Source organism: Miniopterus natalensis, chromosome 4 (assembly GCF_054644295.1).
Source record: "Miniopterus natalensis isolate mMinNat1 chromosome 4, mMinNat1.hap1, whole genome shotgun sequence".
NCBI lineage: Eukaryota > Metazoa > Chordata > Mammalia > Chiroptera > Miniopteridae > Miniopterus > Miniopterus natalensis.
In genome coordinates this window covers 57060159-57078400 of record NC_142084.1, presented here as the reverse complement: position 1 = coordinate 57078400, position 18242 = coordinate 57060159, and the positions used below count along the sequence as shown (strand labels likewise).

The 18242-nt window shown below is 36.2% G+C and overlaps 1 pseudogene; it reads left to right on the top strand.

Moving 5' to 3' along the window:
- The first annotated feature begins 5136 nt into the window (after nucleotides 1–5136).
- On the top strand, nucleotides 5137–8676 carry LOC107527466 (translationally-controlled tumor protein-like; annotated as a pseudogene).
- Nucleotides 8677–18242: the final 9566 nt, after the last annotated feature.

Below are 18242 nucleotides of genomic sequence, written 5' to 3'. Positions count from 1 at the left end.
CTTAAAGTCCTCCAGAAGTTTTTTATCTATTTAGTTGCTTCTATATTGGGTGCTTATATGTTTAACAGGGTTAAATCCTCTTGTTGAATGGATCCTTTTAGTATTATGTAGTGACTTTTCTTGTCTCATTATGGCCTTAATTTTGAAGTATATTTCATCAGATATGAGTAATGCTACCCAGCATTTTTCATCATATCCATTTGCATGGAAATTTTTTTTCCATCCCTCTACTTTCAGTCTGTGTGAGTCTTTTGTTCTGAGGTGGGTCTCTTGTAGACAGCATATATTTGAGTCTTGTTTTCCCATCCATTCAGCTACCTTATGTCTTTTGACTGGACCATTTAATCCATTTCCTTTTAAGGTTATTATTGATAGGTACTTATCTATTGCCACTTTAATTCTTTATGGCCATGCTTCTCTCTATATATATTTCTCATTACAGCAGTTCCTTTAACATTTCTTGTAATGCTGGTTTGGTGATGATAAACTCCTTTAACCTTTTTTTTTTTTTTTTGTCTGAGAAGCTCTTTATTTCACCATCTATTTTTGAATGATAGCTTTGCTGGATAGAGTAGTCCCGGTTTCAGATCCTTGTTTTGCATTACCTTGAATACTTCATGCCATTCCCTTCTGGCCTGTAGAGTTCCTGATGAGAAGTCAGATGACAGCCTTATGGGAGCTCCTTTGTAGGTAACAGATTGCTTTTCTCTTGCTGCCTTTAAGATTCTCTCTTGTCTTGAATTTTTGGCATTTTAATTATGATGTGTCTGGATGTGGACCTCTTTGGGTTCTTCTTGCTTGGGACTCTCTTTTCTTCCTGAACTTGTGTGACTTTTTCCTTGACCAGGTTACGGAAATTTTCTGCCATTATACCTTCAAGCAAATTCTCTATCCCTTGCTTACTCTCTTCCCCTTCTTTAACCCCTATGATGCAAATAGTGCTACATTTCATGTTGTCCCACAGCTCCCTTAAACTGTCCTCCTTGTTTTTTTTCTTTTTGGACCTCCAATTGAGTGTTTTCTACTCTGTCTTCTAATTCGCTGATCTGATCCTCAGCTTCCTGTAGTCTGCTGTTTATTCTTTCCAATGTATCCTTTATTTCTGCTATGTCACTCTTAATTTCCTTCATAGTTTCATATAGCTTTTCTTCTAGAGAATTCTCTTGTTCTTTCATTTGGAGCTTGTTTTTTTGTCTTCCCATTTTGGCTGTCTATTTGGGTTTGTTTCTATGTATTAGGTAGATCTGCTAGGGCTCCCAGTGTTTTCAGAGGGTCTCTGGTACAGGCCAATGTCAGATGCTGTTTGTGGCCGGCCTTGAGTACCCTGTTTGGAGTTATCAGCAACCCACAGCTTGTGGTTCCCTCTGCTGTGGCTGGGTGCATTTGGACAGGACCATGATGTGCACCAAGGTCGGCTTTTGTAAGGCCTGCATACAGAAGCAGATCAGGTAAAGACTCAAAGCACCCAGAGACCCACCTCTGCCTGCAGGCTGATTAATCTGAGTTTCTTAAAGAGCTTCAGGCTGTAGAGTACAGCAAGGTGTAAACTCTACAGGGTGGGGCCAGAGGTGTTCCAATGGGTAGAGCAAAGGTCTGCCTGAGAAAGATGTCCTCTGCAGTATGGGGGAATGACTCAGCACAGGAAACCAGATGGCTGCCCTCTGAGCTCTAGTATTCAGTTGATTATTCAGAATGGTTTTTCTATATTTTAGTTGTAATTCCAGTTTGGTCCTGGGAGAGTGTCAATGTAGCTTCCACTTAATCCACCACCATCTTGGAATCTCTCTATATAAATTTTAATCTTTGAAAAAAAATCTAGTTTTTGTTTATGTTAATGCTACACATTCCTTCAGAATTAAGAACATTTTTAAATGGATATAATTTTAAAACTACTGCTTTTAAAGTAATTGATAATTTTTCAAAGAAATCTTGTGCTTTAAGATTTTATGCAAGGATAATATATTCACACATAATACATAAACTTGAATAACTGTATTGTACACCTAGTGAGACTATAGAACCTAGTGATTGTAGAACCAATGGCGTAAATGGCATAAATGCCATGAAGCCAGAAATCATTGTAAAGAAACAAATGAGCACTCAGCACTTTCAAATACTTTTGGTACTAAACCCTAACAACTTGTCTTTATTCCAGTCCCATGTTTGCTACATTACATAGAGTGCTAGAAAATGTTCCATGTAACTAGCACAATCAATTGAAAAATAAGTACATAAAAAGCACAGATAATTATTATGATTCTGCTTGGTAAACAGTTGCCTGAAATTCGATTTTGAGATTGACATTTTGCCATCAAAATGAACTGTAATTTTAACTGTTGCTAAAGCAACTATTAATAAGCATATATTTTAACATATGTCTGCTTCTATGCAAAAAATAATAATAATAATTAACTGATGCTTCTCACAACCCCATCCCTCACACCACACCATCTGTGTGTGTTCTGGCAGCTCTATGCATTTGTATCTGAACATCTCTTCCTGCTCTTAAGCTGTCTTTGAAAATCAGCAGTCTTTGTCAGAAAAGGAGCCAGAAAAAAGAGATCGATGAAATCAGAGCTATAGACCCATGAAATTATTTAAGTAGTCAAATCAATCTGATGTGTGTGTAAAAACAAGGTATGAAATTAATTTTGTCTTCCTGGGTATGTCCAATAGGATAAAAACTCAGTCCTAGCTGCCACATTGTTATTTACCATCTAACCTATCACTTCTTTTCTATTATTATTTTAAAAATGTATTGTAGTAAAATACAAATAACACAAAACTTACCATTTCAACCATTCTTAAGTGTGCAGTTCAATGGCATTAAGTTCATTCACATTGTTGTGCTACTATCACCATATTATCACTTCTTAAACGTATTTTATACATACATTTAAACAGACATTAAATTGAAAGCAAATACCTCTAGAACAGAAAGCATTGTTTTATGTTATTTTATGTTTTATGTTGTATGAGAATCCATCTTTCCTCATATATCATGAATACTTTTATTGTGCAAGGATGTGCATATATCCACAGGAATATTGATATTTCGATAGGTCAATTTAAAATATATATATCTTAAGGCACAAGAATGTGGATACCAAATACAGGGTCAATGGGTATCCTTTTCTGTTTGCCTTGTGTCTTTGGATCATGGAGAGACTCCAGATTCTCAGATTTGAAAGGAGTCAAACTTTGGAAGATTCTGAGATCATACAGCGGGGGTTAGGCTAGTAATATCCTCAAATGAATGTGTGCCTCCCTTCCCTAGCACTCCTGGGGGTACCAACTCCTTTGAAAAAACATCCTGGGGAGGCGTGCTCTTTAGTCAGTAATCCTGAACTCTATGAGATCATAATCATAATTTCATACAGAAATTTTGGAAGAAGTCAATAAACTTTGGCAATGTGCTGTGGGCATATGAGCTTGTTAGAGAATACATGTAGTGATCATGAAGAGCTGATGACAATTCTGGATCCTCTTCTTTGAGGCATCTGTTTTCATTTATATTCAGTTGTTCATCTGCTATTCATTCTGGAAGGTTTATTAGTAGCTTAGACATACTTAAGCAGTTGAATAGTTGAACCTACATAGAAAGCTAATATAGTCGATGGTCAGAAAAGATTAAGGCAGACTTCATTGTATAAATATATACACACATACATACATACATACATACATAAATTGTGTGTGTGTATTCACTACAATAGCAATTCCCCTTTTAATTATAGCTTTATAACTTTTATTTATATTGGAACTCATTATGAATAATAATGTTAGTTTCTGAGGCAAGTGGCCATTCAGTTCCATGATTCTCAACCTAGAGTTTGTATGTTCTGAAGGTGGACAGTCTATGCCATGGAATAAACATGGGCTTTTATCTTAGAGCATCAGATAAACTTGCTCATGTGTAGAGCATTATTTTTTATGTTAAGGCAAGTAAATTTTTTTTTATTAAGTAGAATGCAACATTTGTTTTTATACAAAACACTTGCACCACTTCAGGTTATATCCTTAGACTATTAGAGCTACCCTTTGACTCTTCTCAACCACTTCTCATTCATCTTAAACAGAACAGCAAAGGCACAAGACATGAAAGAAAATAATTGGTAAATTGGACTTCATTAAAACGAAAAACATTTGTTCTTCAAAAAAAACGCTATCAAGAAAATGAAACCGCAAGCCAAGAACTGGGAGAAAATCTGCACAACACATATGTCAGACGAAAAACTTGTATCCAGAATATATAAAGAACTCTTAAAACTTAATAATAAGAAGACAAACAACTCAGAAAATGCCAAACTGTTTCCCAAGGTGGCTGTACAATTCCTACCAACAGTGGATGAAAGTCTAGTTACTTATTAACTGTGTGGTATCTGGCAACTCAGGATATCTCCTATTCAGAAAAAATAGAATGCAAAAATAGTCACAATGAAAGTCCTTCCAAGAAGCAATCTCCCTACCCTTTGAAACCTGGCAGACCTTGTGACCTTCTTGACCAACACAATGCATTAGAAATAAAATGGTTGTGCTAGTTCTAAGCCTGGGCCTCAAGAGGTCTTGCAGGTTCCACTCTAGAGCTTTTGGAACTTGAGACAACCACATGAACAAGCCTGGGCTTGTAGGCTGGCGAATGAGAAACTTTGTGGAGAGGCCCCGGTGTCTGAGCCATGGCCTTCATTGACCAGTAAGGCCCCAACTGACTCACCAGCTCATCACAAGTTCGTAGAGCTCAGTCAAATCACCTAAACCTGTTCAAGACTAATTACCAGCCATTGAGGCCCCTCCCCCAAATCACACATGAGTTCAATTCAGGGTTGATGTTTTAAACCACTAATTTTGGAGGTAGTTTGTTAATCACAATAGGTCGTTTATAAAGATATCTCATTAGCAATGTAGGATAACACAAGAATCTACCTAATGGGATTGTTAGGAGATTTAAATGAGATAATATATGTAATCCACTCTGTGCCCAGTTAGAGTTAGTACTCAAATATGTAAGCAATGACTATTGTTATTGTTATTATTGTTAAAGATTATCTTTTGGGGGGAGGGACTTTTTAAAAAGCCTGGCACTTCACGTGGCTAATGTATTATCTCATGGCCTATAAAACTTCCCATTTTGAAAAAATGTTGGCATCACCAGCTACACTGCTGCACTTCTACTACACTGGCCAAAAAGTACTGCCCCTGACACGAAAGGTAGAGGCACTTCTCCAGATGCTGGGTGTTAAATGTAAATATGTTGCTGATAAGGAGAGGAAGAAGCTTTTTTGTTCTTCTCCTAGTCATGATCAGTTCATTCTTCTATCAAATTAAGTAAGATTTTTGTCTTGTGTGGTATCAAGTTGGACCAAATAGATGGGAGAGAAGTAGGGAGGGAGGAGAGTGTGGAAATAATATTTAGGAGACAGAGGTTCTGAAAGGACCACATAGAGCAAGCTTGAGCAGAATACTTTGTTGATTATTACTTTTGACATTAGCTGGGTCTCTTAAGTACCTTCTATTAAATGATGCTCATTTTAATATGATATTTAGAATTTTTTTCCAATACATCTTCTCTTCATGTTCCTGAGACCCAAAATATAAAAAATATATTTCTAAAAATATTCTAAAAAATATATTTCTAAACCTATAAGGGCTGATCAAATGTTAGTTCTTTTTAATCTTCCCCTTATATATATATTTTTTTGGCATCATTTTCAAATTTTTTAACAAAGTCTTTCTCAGCAGTGAATTCACCGTTCCACTAACAAGTGTTAATGTAGTTCCCGTCTTTCCCCCAAAGGACTATAAAACTGAAAGGCTTTTAGGACTTAAGGCATGGATATAAATATTCAACCCAGGTGTTTCTAAATCACCTTCCCCAATCTCAAATGATGCTACACTTGAATAGCTCTGGCAAAATGTCTTAGAGTGTCGTCTGTGTTTGTATCGAGTTATGTTACATCCAGAATAAACGCATAAAATAAAGCAAAGCCTGCTGACATATTTATTTTCAGGATAGTTCTGTCATATGAACTTTATAATCATATTTGAAAATCCAGCTGTGGAAAGGTATGCATACTAGATAAATGGCTATTGGGCATTTGCCAGACCACAAAATTGAACTGTATATAGTAAAGAAAAATCCTAAACCAATGTTAGAACAATTCATTATTTTAAGTTAAAATCATCAATTAAACCCCTAATTTCTGTCAATATCAATACAACAATCATTTTTATGCCTATTAAAAATTAAAAAGATTACAACATTTTTCTGAAATCCCCCTAAAAGTGATTTCTTTTCTGGCTTTTAGAAGTCTTATCTTAGCTAAAGTGTTTCTATAAATACAAATGTCCTCTGTGCCCAATGTAATCAGTTTTCCATTTTCAGGAAATTCCTGAGAACTCTGCCCTCCACAAGAAGGACTCAGCATGCTAGTGGGTTGTTTCTATTAGCAAATGCATTTGGTAGAGAGGAATGCCTCTGTGTTCTGGATTTTAATTTCAGGAAGGTAACAGGTTCAATTCTAAGCATCATTTCTCTCTAATTAGGAACAAAATTATGTTTATTACTCCAAAAATACATTGCTTGAGCCACAATGTATGGATATGCTCAACTGGAATAATTTTCTCTTTAGGACCCATATACTGAGCAGACATCTGAACCAGAACAGTAAGTGGTTGTGATGAATGCATACATCGCCTGAGATCTTTGGCAGTTCACATGGGAAGCACATACAATCTCTGTCACTTGGAAATTCAGACCATTTGGGGAGATAGTTTCTGTTTTAAATATGCTCATAAAAAATTAAAGTGAATTTTATTTTATTAAAATGATGTGAAAAAAAAGTTATATGTTAGCAATTTGAGGAGTCAATAAATACAGTGAATGGAGCCAAGGCCTATTACATATGGCCTATGGAAATGTGTTCATAAGATGTGGTTGATGCAATTAATAGAATGAATCTAGTGTGTTGCCAATGTCTCATGTTCAAAGACTAAGCAAATGCTATCTCTTTATTTTCCCTTTTTGCCATTGCCACCTCCTTCCCACCCCACTGAAATGAATGACATGGTTCGGCAGGGATGCATAATCAACACAGGAGTAGGGATCTTAGATATAAGCGACATTATTTTCTCTTTATTGACCCGGCTTATAAAAAACTATCTTATTTGCCCACTTTCCCTGCTGCTCTCACTGTTGAGCTACGTCATGGTTCCTACCTCTCTTTGCCAATGTTTGTCTCTTTCACAGCGCTGGATATGTAACACTTCCCCTATGTGTGGATTTATTAGACAATAGGAGGAAAGCAAGGATGGGCAACTTTGGAACTTCTGTAACCCTTGAATTTTTCTCTAGTGATTTTGACTGTGTTCTTTTTTCTAAAGTCAACAAAAATCTTTTCTGCCCACTCCCCCTGCCTCCCCATGTGCCGCTTGAGCTTCACCACACTCACTCTGTGCTGTCAGCTCCTGCTAAGCCAGCTCAGGGTCATCTCCTTCCACCCTCTACAAGATTGGGAAGATCACAGACAGGCTGTGCCAAGAGGTAAAGGGGAAATAGTCAGTAGGACAGAGGGTAACATTGATGATTTGCTTATTGGTGGAAATGCCTCATCCCTACCTGTTGCTAGTGGGAGTGGAATTCTTGCAATATCCTGAGAAAAAGAATTTTCTGAGACTTGCATGGGAGAACAAGGGATTTTTATTGGTGTCGAATTAAATCCCTGAGTTTCCAAGATCCATTTCCCCTTGTCCCACCAAGGAAGAAGTGTAGCTGGGCCTTTAATAGGGCTAGGATCAGAGTTGGTGTTCACAGTTTCTGTTCCATATTGGAGCAGTGTCCAATCCAGCATTAGGCTAGCTTAACTTGTGTTCCCAGCTGCAGTTCATCAGTCCATTGCATGTGGGGTCCACATGGCCATGGGACATGCGGCTATGGAAGGAACACAGGAGGGTGCAAAGCCAAAGGAACGAGTGAGCCAAGAGCAAGCCAATAGCCAAAAGAGAAATTTCCTTTGTTTAGGGATTTATGTATTCCCAAATTTTCACAGGCTTGCGGTAGCCTGGCCCATTCTAGCCAATGATCTCTGCTCCAAGGTATGACTGACAGGCACCCTCCCTGTGTCATCCTGACTTCACTGAGCATGTGCACACCTCCCCTTTGTTGGACCCTTTCCCCCAGTGATCTGCAGGAAATGGGTCCCTGGTTTCCTGGGGAATGTGAAATTGCAGCTTCCTGGTGAAGCTGCCCAAATGACATGTGTATGATGTCTGGCCTTCCCTTTGCTCCTTTTCTATTACTAATTACTCATTAATTACAATGGTATCAAAGGCCCCGAGGGTGAAGGTACTGAAAGCACAGTAAGCACTGCCGTTGATAATGTCATGAACCATCATGACTGGAAACCAGCTTCACAAAAGAAGCCTACAGGAAGTGTATCAAAGATTACATGGAATCGATGAAAGGAAAACTTGAAGAACAGAGACCAGAAAGTAAAACCTTTTAAGACAGGGGCTGCAGAACAAATCAAGCACATCTTTGCTAATTTCAAAAACTACCAGTTCTTTTTTGGTGAAAACATGAATCCAGATGGCATGGTTGCTCTGCGGGACCACCGTGAGGATGGTGTGACCCCATATATGATTCTCTTTAAGGATCATATGGAAATGGAAAAATGTTAACAAGTTTGGCAGTTTGGATCTATCCACTGACTTCATAACTGCCTGCTGCTTTTCATTCACACACCAGGATGAGGACAAGTGGGACTGATGGTATCTCAAGCTCTTCATTTATTTTGACTTAATTTATTTGGAGCAGAGGCATTGTTTTTAAGAAACACATGACATGTAGGTTGTCTAAAAATAAAATGCATTTAAACTCATTTGAGAAAATGCCTTACTTTAATACATATTTAAATTCATTCTGTATAGTGTCCCTGGAGAAGCTAGAGCCTGGTTGTAGACCACTATGATAAAGATAAGACTGTCTTCAGATAACTTCTACAGTGAAAACTACTTCTGGGACTGGACTATTAAAAAAAACAAAGATCAAAAGTCTTAATTCTGAGTTGAAGTAAAGGGAAAGACCATGCTCACAGCAGAGCCAACATTTGAAGTAGATTCCTTAGACATTTCATCACCTACAAAATGAAGTAGTTAACTGGAAAAGATTACCAAAAGAATAAAGAGACTAATAGAGTTGGGGGGGGGGGGGAGCCAATAAAAATATTCAAGTAATGAAGCAGGCTTTATGTTTCAAGAAAGCGTGTATTTTTCCACCTTCATAGCTCCCATTTATCATGACAATAAAGAAATATGAAAGCTGTAAACCCACATAAAGAGTACAGATCAGGGGCTCTCAGCAGAGGTTTCAACAAATTTCTCAAATATGGAAATCAGATGGACAAGTGTTGCTTGTGCAGCAGGAAGGAAAAAGCCATATGTTGGGATATATGCATTGAAAGAGATGGAGAAGAGGGAGCCAGCTTTCCAGGCAGAATCTGAAGAGTCTCTGAATTAAATGAATGAGTGCCACTAAAACATCAGAGTACAACAAGAAAAGAAAGACATGAGATCCAAGAAATAGAGATTAAACACAGGAGAGGAAAATTCCATGATGAATGGTATGGAGTAGACCAAGACAGCAGCCAGCCCAGGTTGGAACAAAAAGATGGAGTCCTCCATGTGGGAAGATTCTAAGAAGAAAAGACAAAATGATAGACTTGGATATGGTATAAACATATTAATAGAACGGGTAGATAGAAATTAGCATGCTATTTCTTCTTCTTCCATAATAGATAGTTCAAAGATAATGCCTAAAGTAGACAACAAAAAACCCCCACAAAAACTATAACCACATTATTTAGAAATAGACACCAGAAGGAACAGTTAAAATAATTCAATTTTTCCTCTGGGAGTGTGGCTCAGGTAAAGAGTTATGGGGATCAGAAACCTCTGCAATTGTCTTCCTTTAATTAAAAAAAAAATTAGGAGTAAATATAATGATGAAATAATATAATTTATGTACTAATTAGCAGATATTTTAAAAATAAAAATATTCAAACAAAAACCCCTGTAGAAGAGTATAACTTTTATGGGCATAGTCACAAATATCAATTACCTTAATCACTGTATACCCTAAACACATATCCTAAGGAAATTATAATAACATCATCAAATATTTACATGTAGAAATATTTATTATGGCAGTTTTTATATTTAGGAACTTTATAAACCAGAAAAATACACAACATAGAAATTATTTTAAAAGATGACGGTGTTATGTATGCCTGGCACTCTGAAGAACGTCCAATGTTTGTTAAAATTCTAAAAGAGAATATTTTGTAGCTATTGAAATCCAGAGTTTGCATCTCAAAACATATTTAATAACATGGAAAATGCTCACGAGTTCCATAAAAATATATATACATTATACCTAAAATAGAGTCTCCACTTTTAAATAACCTGCACAGTCCACATAAATACATAGAAAAAGAAAAAATTAGATACACCAAAATATTAACAAAAGTTATTTCTGGTGCAATTTGTTTTGTACTTCTAAAAAATTTCAAAATGAAAATAAAACGAGCCTGTGTTACTTCGCATATGTTGAAAAAAGAATGTGCTATATATTCAGAATAAAAACAAGATTGCATATACTTACACAGCTATTTTAGTAGGAAGTATAAAGGCTGAAACTAAAATAAGTATTCTTATCTAAAAAATTTGAGTTTACATATTCCTTTTGGCCTAAGGGAAGAGGATGTTATTTGCAACTCATCCAAACTCATGTTTAAAATTTTAACAAGACAGTTCAGTAGTCTATTTTTACCATAAATCTATCTTGAGCAAGAATGTTGATAACCCAAGGTTAACTTATATTCATTAACTTTTTTTTTTTTTTAACTAAATCAGAGAACAACATAATCCAAACAATCTTATCCGTTTTCTAAACCCTGCCCCATAGAAAAGTCCTGGACAACCTTTTGAACTTAATCCCTTCAGTTTCGCATTGCATAGTGTTTAGTTCCCATGAGTAAAGTACATTCTTAAAGCTATCAAGGGTGAGAACATTATCCTGGAAGCAAAATGATATTGTTAAACTATCAAATATATTTTAACAGTGACTACTTAATAGCATTAATAACTTTGAAGATATATCAAAACAATTTAAAAATGCATGTCTCCTTTAACTTTAGCTTTTACAACTTAAAATCAACTGAAACAGCACTAAGAGGGGGAAAGCTAACAGCTTTTCAAAAATTCTTATCACTAACTTGTTAAAAACATGTAAATTTTTGTGTGGTTGAGCAAAATGCTTGTCTGTGTATTTTCCTACTCATCCTGATTCCCCTTCCTAATAAAATGGGAAAGTATAATCGTCATTACCTCTATATCTTAGTCTTTTTTTTTTTTTTTTTTTTAATGGAACTGGTGACCTCCTCTTATATCCTGGTCTTAAATGCTAATTGTTTGTAGTAAATTTTTCTATGCAACTTTATGTAACAGATTTTAAAAGCCTCTTTAATTTATATTGTTAAATGATAGCTTGGGCCTGGAAAGTTAAGAGCTGTTGATACCTACTATGTAGAATTTAGTTCGTTTGAATTGTATAACAACAATATCTTTTACATGTATCAAGGTATTATGGTTAAAAATCATATTAAATAATTATTTGCCATGATAAAAGAATTAAAGAAATGTTTGATTTTTTTCCCTAAAAACTACATGCAATTTTATGAATACGTCATTATATCCATAAGGCCTCTAATAATAACAGCAGTATATTGACTCATGCAAATGAGCAGCCCATAGGTAATCCTGGCTTTGGAAGAAGCTGCCACAGGCATTTCAAACACTGTCTTACCTTTTAAAATACTAGTTTCTTTTTTGGGTTCCATGTGGCAGCTTTTTATTCAGGCACAAATAACTGTATCAACTCCAGATTCACAGCCTCACACTATACTGTGCAGAGTGAGAGAGAGTCTCTTGTGGTAAGTCAGTGTGAAAAAGGAAAGAAGTTTCTTTTCCAGAAGACCAAGCTCCTGGCCTACAGTTAGTTGCCTGCTCATCTCTCAATCAGTGCCTGGGGAATAGGTAGAATGAGTGAGTCCACACCGAGTTCGCTTCATTTAAAACTACCTCGCTCAGAACAAGAAGGCACTGTTACCCATTAGGAAACTTGGGTAACTTCCGCAAATGAAGGGAGTATAGAGTGGATGGCAAATAAGTGTCTGCTACATCATTTACAATTATACAAGTTATTTCATATTAATAATTATCATGCTTCCTCACTTTTCAGAGAAAACAACCAAGATGAAAAGACAGTTATGTAGTCTTTAATTCAATGAGCAAAATGAACAATGTAACATGCTTTTCCCTTGAATAATATAGGTCCCAGGTCTCAGGGCGATGAGTCTACACAGCTTGCCTTTTAATATCACTGGGAGAACAGAGAAGGCAGGGAAGGTCCCATGACATATCAGAGGCCATCTTAGGTAATATTAAGAACAAAGGTGCGCCTAGCCCATGTGGCTCAGCAATTGAGCATAGACCTAGGATCCAGGAGATCACAATTGAATTCCCGGTCAGGGCACATGCCCAGGCTGCGGTCTGGATCCCCAGCAGGGGGGCCTGCAGGAGGCAGCCGATCAATGACTGACTCTCCCTCATCATTGATGTTTCTATCTCTCCTTCTCCCTTCCTCATTCTGAAATCAATAAAAATATATTTGAAAAACCAAAGTGTATTTGAGCCCCTTAGGAGAACGTTGTGAAAATACTGCTAGAAAATTATAATTTAAACTATACAGAAACTAAATAGTTGTTTGGGGTAGACATTGTACTAAATTCATATCAATCACATATAAATAGCCTACCCAACAAATCAATGTATTTATTTATTTGGAATTGTAGGTTGGAGATTATTCATGGCTCCTTTATAGAAATAAAATTGATTTTTATATATTGATGTAATATCCCCAAATCCACCAAATTCTAAGTATTTGTAGTTTATTTTGTTTTTTTAATATATAGCCCTTCTCATTGCTGCTATGAACATTAGAATACAAGTCTTTCTGAATACACATTTTCAAGTGTCCTAGGTAAACCTAGGAATAGGATGGCTGGGTCACATGACAAGGTTATGTTTAACTTTATGAGAAACTGCCAAACTCATTGAATTATGTACTTAAAGTTGATGAAATTTTATTATATGTGAATTATTTCATAACAAGGATGATGAAAAATGTGAGGGGAAAAACCCTCAAAGCCTTAGATTCTTTCAGCAAATGACTTCAGGGAAGCTGCTGTTTCAAGCAAACAATACTCTAAATTTCTGCTTCTTCTTTTGTCCCTCAGGAGGAATCACCTTTACTTTCTTGTGATAAATACTGTATTTTCTCTAGAATATTTGATGATTTGTTGCAGGAATTTTGTATATATATATGTATATATATATATATATTGTTTTATATAAATATGTGTATCTATATCATTTATATCTATATCTATCTATCTATATATACATATATATCTTGTCTGACATATTGCTGTAAGTAGAAATCTTTTTTCTCTAAAAATCCACTGGATTTTAGTGCTTTAAATGACACCTAGTTGTGTAAACTTTTAAAAATATGTTAGTTCATAAAATTACCTCACTTTTTTATTGGGAGAAACTCATTGTATTAAGGTTCAAAAAGATTAATGCTTACAGTATGGAGAATGATTTTAAAAGTTACTAACTTGGAAATTAATGCTACATACTAGATTCCACATTTAAATATATTACCAGATACAGAAGTGTAATAGAACATCTAAATAGTTAATAAAGACAATAAATTTAGAAATCATTAAAAGTTGCCCACAAAATTCGAATTACATAGTAATAAGAGGGGCTGGAGGGGTTCTTAAACTGTTTATCTATCAAACCAGAAAATGAATTGAGAATATCCTGTGTACCAGACATTGTGCTGAGCTTGGAAGATACATAAACAAAATTCGGGATTTCTTCTCATGGGAAGCTTACAGTATAGCAGGGAAGTCAGGCTTTATGCCGCAGTTGCAAAGAGCGGGTTTAATAATGTACAAATAAAAATGAAGAAAAGTTATAAGGACCCTAAACTATGCTAGAGAACTAGGGGTGTTACGTGGAGGAATTTTTAGTTACTCTGGGTAGAAGTTAGCTAGACACGGTACAGAGGATGGGAGTGAGGAGCGGGGTCAGGAGCATGGCAGCGGAGCCCGGCGCGCTCCAGGGCTGACCGAAGCCCAGGCCAGGAGGAGGGCAAAGCGGGAGAGGGCAGGGGTTCGAAAACTTGCAAAGCTGACAAAAGGATAACAGTAATGTTGAAATGCTTTTAAACTGTAAACATTTTGACTTTTAAAAAATGTCACTAAAAAGTCTTCAGCTCTGGTGGTGTTTTTAGTTTTCTAGCTTGAATATCAACAGACTAACAATGACCAGATCTGAAAAAAAACAGATTCTAGATCCGTTCAGGCTTGAGCAGAAAATGCCAAGGCTGAGGGAAGGTACAGACGCGCCGGGGAAAGCTGACGCGCTCGCCGTGCTTGCTGCCTTCCTCTCCTTTCACCCTCAGGCCCAATCCAGCCACTGGCACCGCTTCAAAATTTAAAACGTACTTTCCCTCCCACATTTGTACACTTCTCAAATCGGGTTGTACTTAACAATTTTTTTAAAAACAGGTCATATATCACTGACTTAAGTGTAAAATGTGAATCCCTAATAATCGCTTTCCATGTATTAAAAAGGTGACTCTGTGACATCATACTGAAAAGCTCAGATGTATGTAGAAGATTGCCCATTACACTTTGGGCAGCACAATTAAGGTAAGGGGGAAAAAAAACTAGGAAATTTCTCAGCATGCACAAAGACATTTCAAAGATAGAAGTTATTGGTATGACCTGTGCATGCTTAGTGAAAGATCATTACAGATGAGACACCAAACATGAATTTGCACAAAATTTACACCTTATTTTGGAGAACATTTTAACTCTTATATGTAATTCAACTGAGTAAAATAAATAAATAAATAAATAAATAAATAAATAAATAAATAAATAAATATCACTTAACTAAATGCACTGAAAACCTTAAAGCTATCCATTTAAAGGGGGAAAGAGTCCAAAATATTAAACGTAGATTATAAAAAGTTCTATTTAGATGGAAGCAATTCAAAAGAATCTGAAGGTTTGGACTATTGTTGATCGTGATAATAAAGTTACTTAAATGTAAACTAGTGCTTCTCAAATGTTGGGTACCTACAGATTACTTTGGGTTTTATTAAAAAATATTTTTATTGCCCGGCCAGGCATGGCTCAGTGGTTGAGCGTCAGCCTAGGATCCAGGCGATCGGGGTTCGATTCCCGGTCAGGGCACATGCTCATGCTGTGGGCTGCAGCAGATCAATGACTCTCTCATCATTGATGTTTCTACCTACCTCTCTCCCTCTCCTTTCCTCTCTCTGAAATCAATAAAGATATATTTAAAAATAGATATATATTTTTATTGATTTAAGAGGGGGGTCGAGGGAGAGATAGTAACATCAGTGATGAGTCATTGATCTGCTGCCTCCTGCACGCCCCCTGGGGATCGAGCCGGACACCTGAGCATGTGCCTTGACCGGGAAGCGAATCTGGAGCTCCTGGATCCTAGGCCGATACTCAACTGCTGAGCCACACTGGCTGAGAAAAATGCAGTCAAGTAATGGGTCTAAAGATGATCAATCCTGGCCCCAGTCTAATTTGAAAGAATAATTTTACATTTTTAACTACCAGTAACTAGTCCATAGCTTATTTTAAAACTTTCTTTCACAAATATCCCAACAGAGATACATTCAGAGAATCTCAGAAGTTTCAGTGACAGCAAAATAATGCTGTCTACTGAGGACCCAAAAAGAAAAAAAATCTACTCAGGGTAAATTTTATTGGTAAATTACAAGTGGAAAGTAAATGGTGGGAGTAGATAAGGGAACTTATGGTCGAATTCACAGGGACAATCAAAAGGCATTTAAGAAACAGGTATAGAATAATTCTGGTAGGTATCCACAAGTGTCTTTCAGGATTTCAACACCAATCAAACTGAAGAGCTACACCCAGTGATTTAATAAGTTGATTGTACTCCAAGTACATATCAACTTAAGTGAACTAAAGAATTGGATCTACTAATTAGGACTTATTCCAAAATATTCAGCTTTCCCATGGCTCTAATTCCCACTGCTCAACCTTCCTGGGTAATTGTGATTTTCTCCTTTTTCTTAACTCCCATCCATAATATAAATTTCAAATAATTTATACATTTGGGATACTTTATAAATAAGCACTGTTCTTTTTTTTAAAGGCTTTACTTATTGATTTGAGAGAGGGAGAGAGAGGGTGAGACATTGATCTGTTGCTCCACTCATCCATGCATTCATTGGCTGACACTTGTATGCGCCCCGACCAGGGATCAAACCCACGACCTTGGTGCATGGGGATGACACTCCAATCAACTGAGCTACTTGGCCAGGGCAAGTACTCTGTTCTTAATTTTAAAATGTTGAGTTGAACATTTTGCATTAAAATTTTTTTTAATCAAGTTAAAATTTTCTATTAATGATGTAGTGAACTTCAGAGAAAAATTACACATACACACTAATATAGTCTCTCCATTCCTACAAATATTAATATAAATAAAAATCATAAAACGTACAAGGACTTAAAAAAAAATTCCCCTCCCCCCCAAATAAAGTTGCACATTCTTAGTGTTGCTACGGCTATCAGCACTTGTTTTCCAGCTCTCTTCACTCTTCAAGTAGTATAAGAAACATACCATTTTCACTAGAAACATTAAAGCTCAAGTAACACAACAATTAAAGTTTTGATTTTGTAGTTTAGCTTTAAAGTTTCACACTACCCCCACCTCATCACCTTCTCTACATCCTTCAGCTTGAAAGAAAGAGTACAAACATGGGGATTGTTAAAACGTAAAAATTAAATCTATAATGTTATTTGAACTCAAAAAGTGTTGTAGTTTCTAAAATTGACAAGGTTCTTTTACTTTTTAATGCTTCCCCAAGTGCTTGTCAATTATATACAGTTGTGAGTAATGAATGGCATAAAACGCAGTTCCAAAGTCTTTAATTTTTATTTTTTAGGGACTATATTACATGTTAAAACATTACATGCTAGAGTAAAACAAACAAAAAATATAGGACCACTTACTAGTCCTCAGCGGGAGCATTTGAGATCTTGCGCCCCAGCATGTCGTCAGTTTGGCTCAAATAAACCCTTATAAAAATTTAAAAAAGTCTGTAGCTTTGCCTAAAATTTTCATATAGCTGATGTTACCTCTTCTTAATCCATTCTGACCAGTCTCTTACCTTATGCACTCTTTGGAGAGTTCCTGTATGATCTCTATCCAGATCCACTCAGAACAGAGGCTGGGGTAGCGCAAGCTGCCGATGCCTCTGTGGTTAGTATAATAAATACCTTTCATCCAGCTTAGGAGAGAATTAAGGGGATGGATTAGTGAAAATTCCAGTTAACTAAGGGTTTAATTATGTACCTGCAAATAATGTATCCAGAATTCCCCTCCCTCACTTCCTCAATATCTTCAAGTTGATCAAAAGGGGCTGAGTTTAGAGTTATAAGCTACTTACCAAACTGCCTGATAGAAAACTTATCTTTTTCTACAAATTCTGAAAGAGTTAGAATAATAAATAATTTGGCTATCTCTTCAATAACTTCAGTTAAGTCGAATTTGCTTTCTTTTTCCACGAAGATTATACCGTCAAAGCAGTAGTGAGATTTTTTTGTAAGTGTAAATGGTGTGGTGTTACTATGAGCTGATTTTATTAGTTCTTGTTTAAGTTGTTAGATAAAAGTGTAACAAAACTTGGATTCCAAATTTCTGTTTCATATATGACATCCTTTACTATATTTTTCAATTGATATTTATCATTTGCACACTATATATAAATTGGAACATTAAAAATGTTTCAAGCCCTGGCTGGGTGACTCAGTTGGAGTGTCATTCCATACACCAAAAGGTTGTGGGTTCAATCCCCAGTAGGACATGTAGGGGAGGCAACCAATCAATGCTTCCCTCTCACATCAATGTTTCTCTTTCTCCCTTCCTTTCTCTAAATTCAATAAAAACATATCCTCAGGTGAGGATTTAAAAAAATTCAAATCATCTAATGTGTGTAAATGTACACTATATAAAGAAAAAAGACAATATTGAATGTCAAC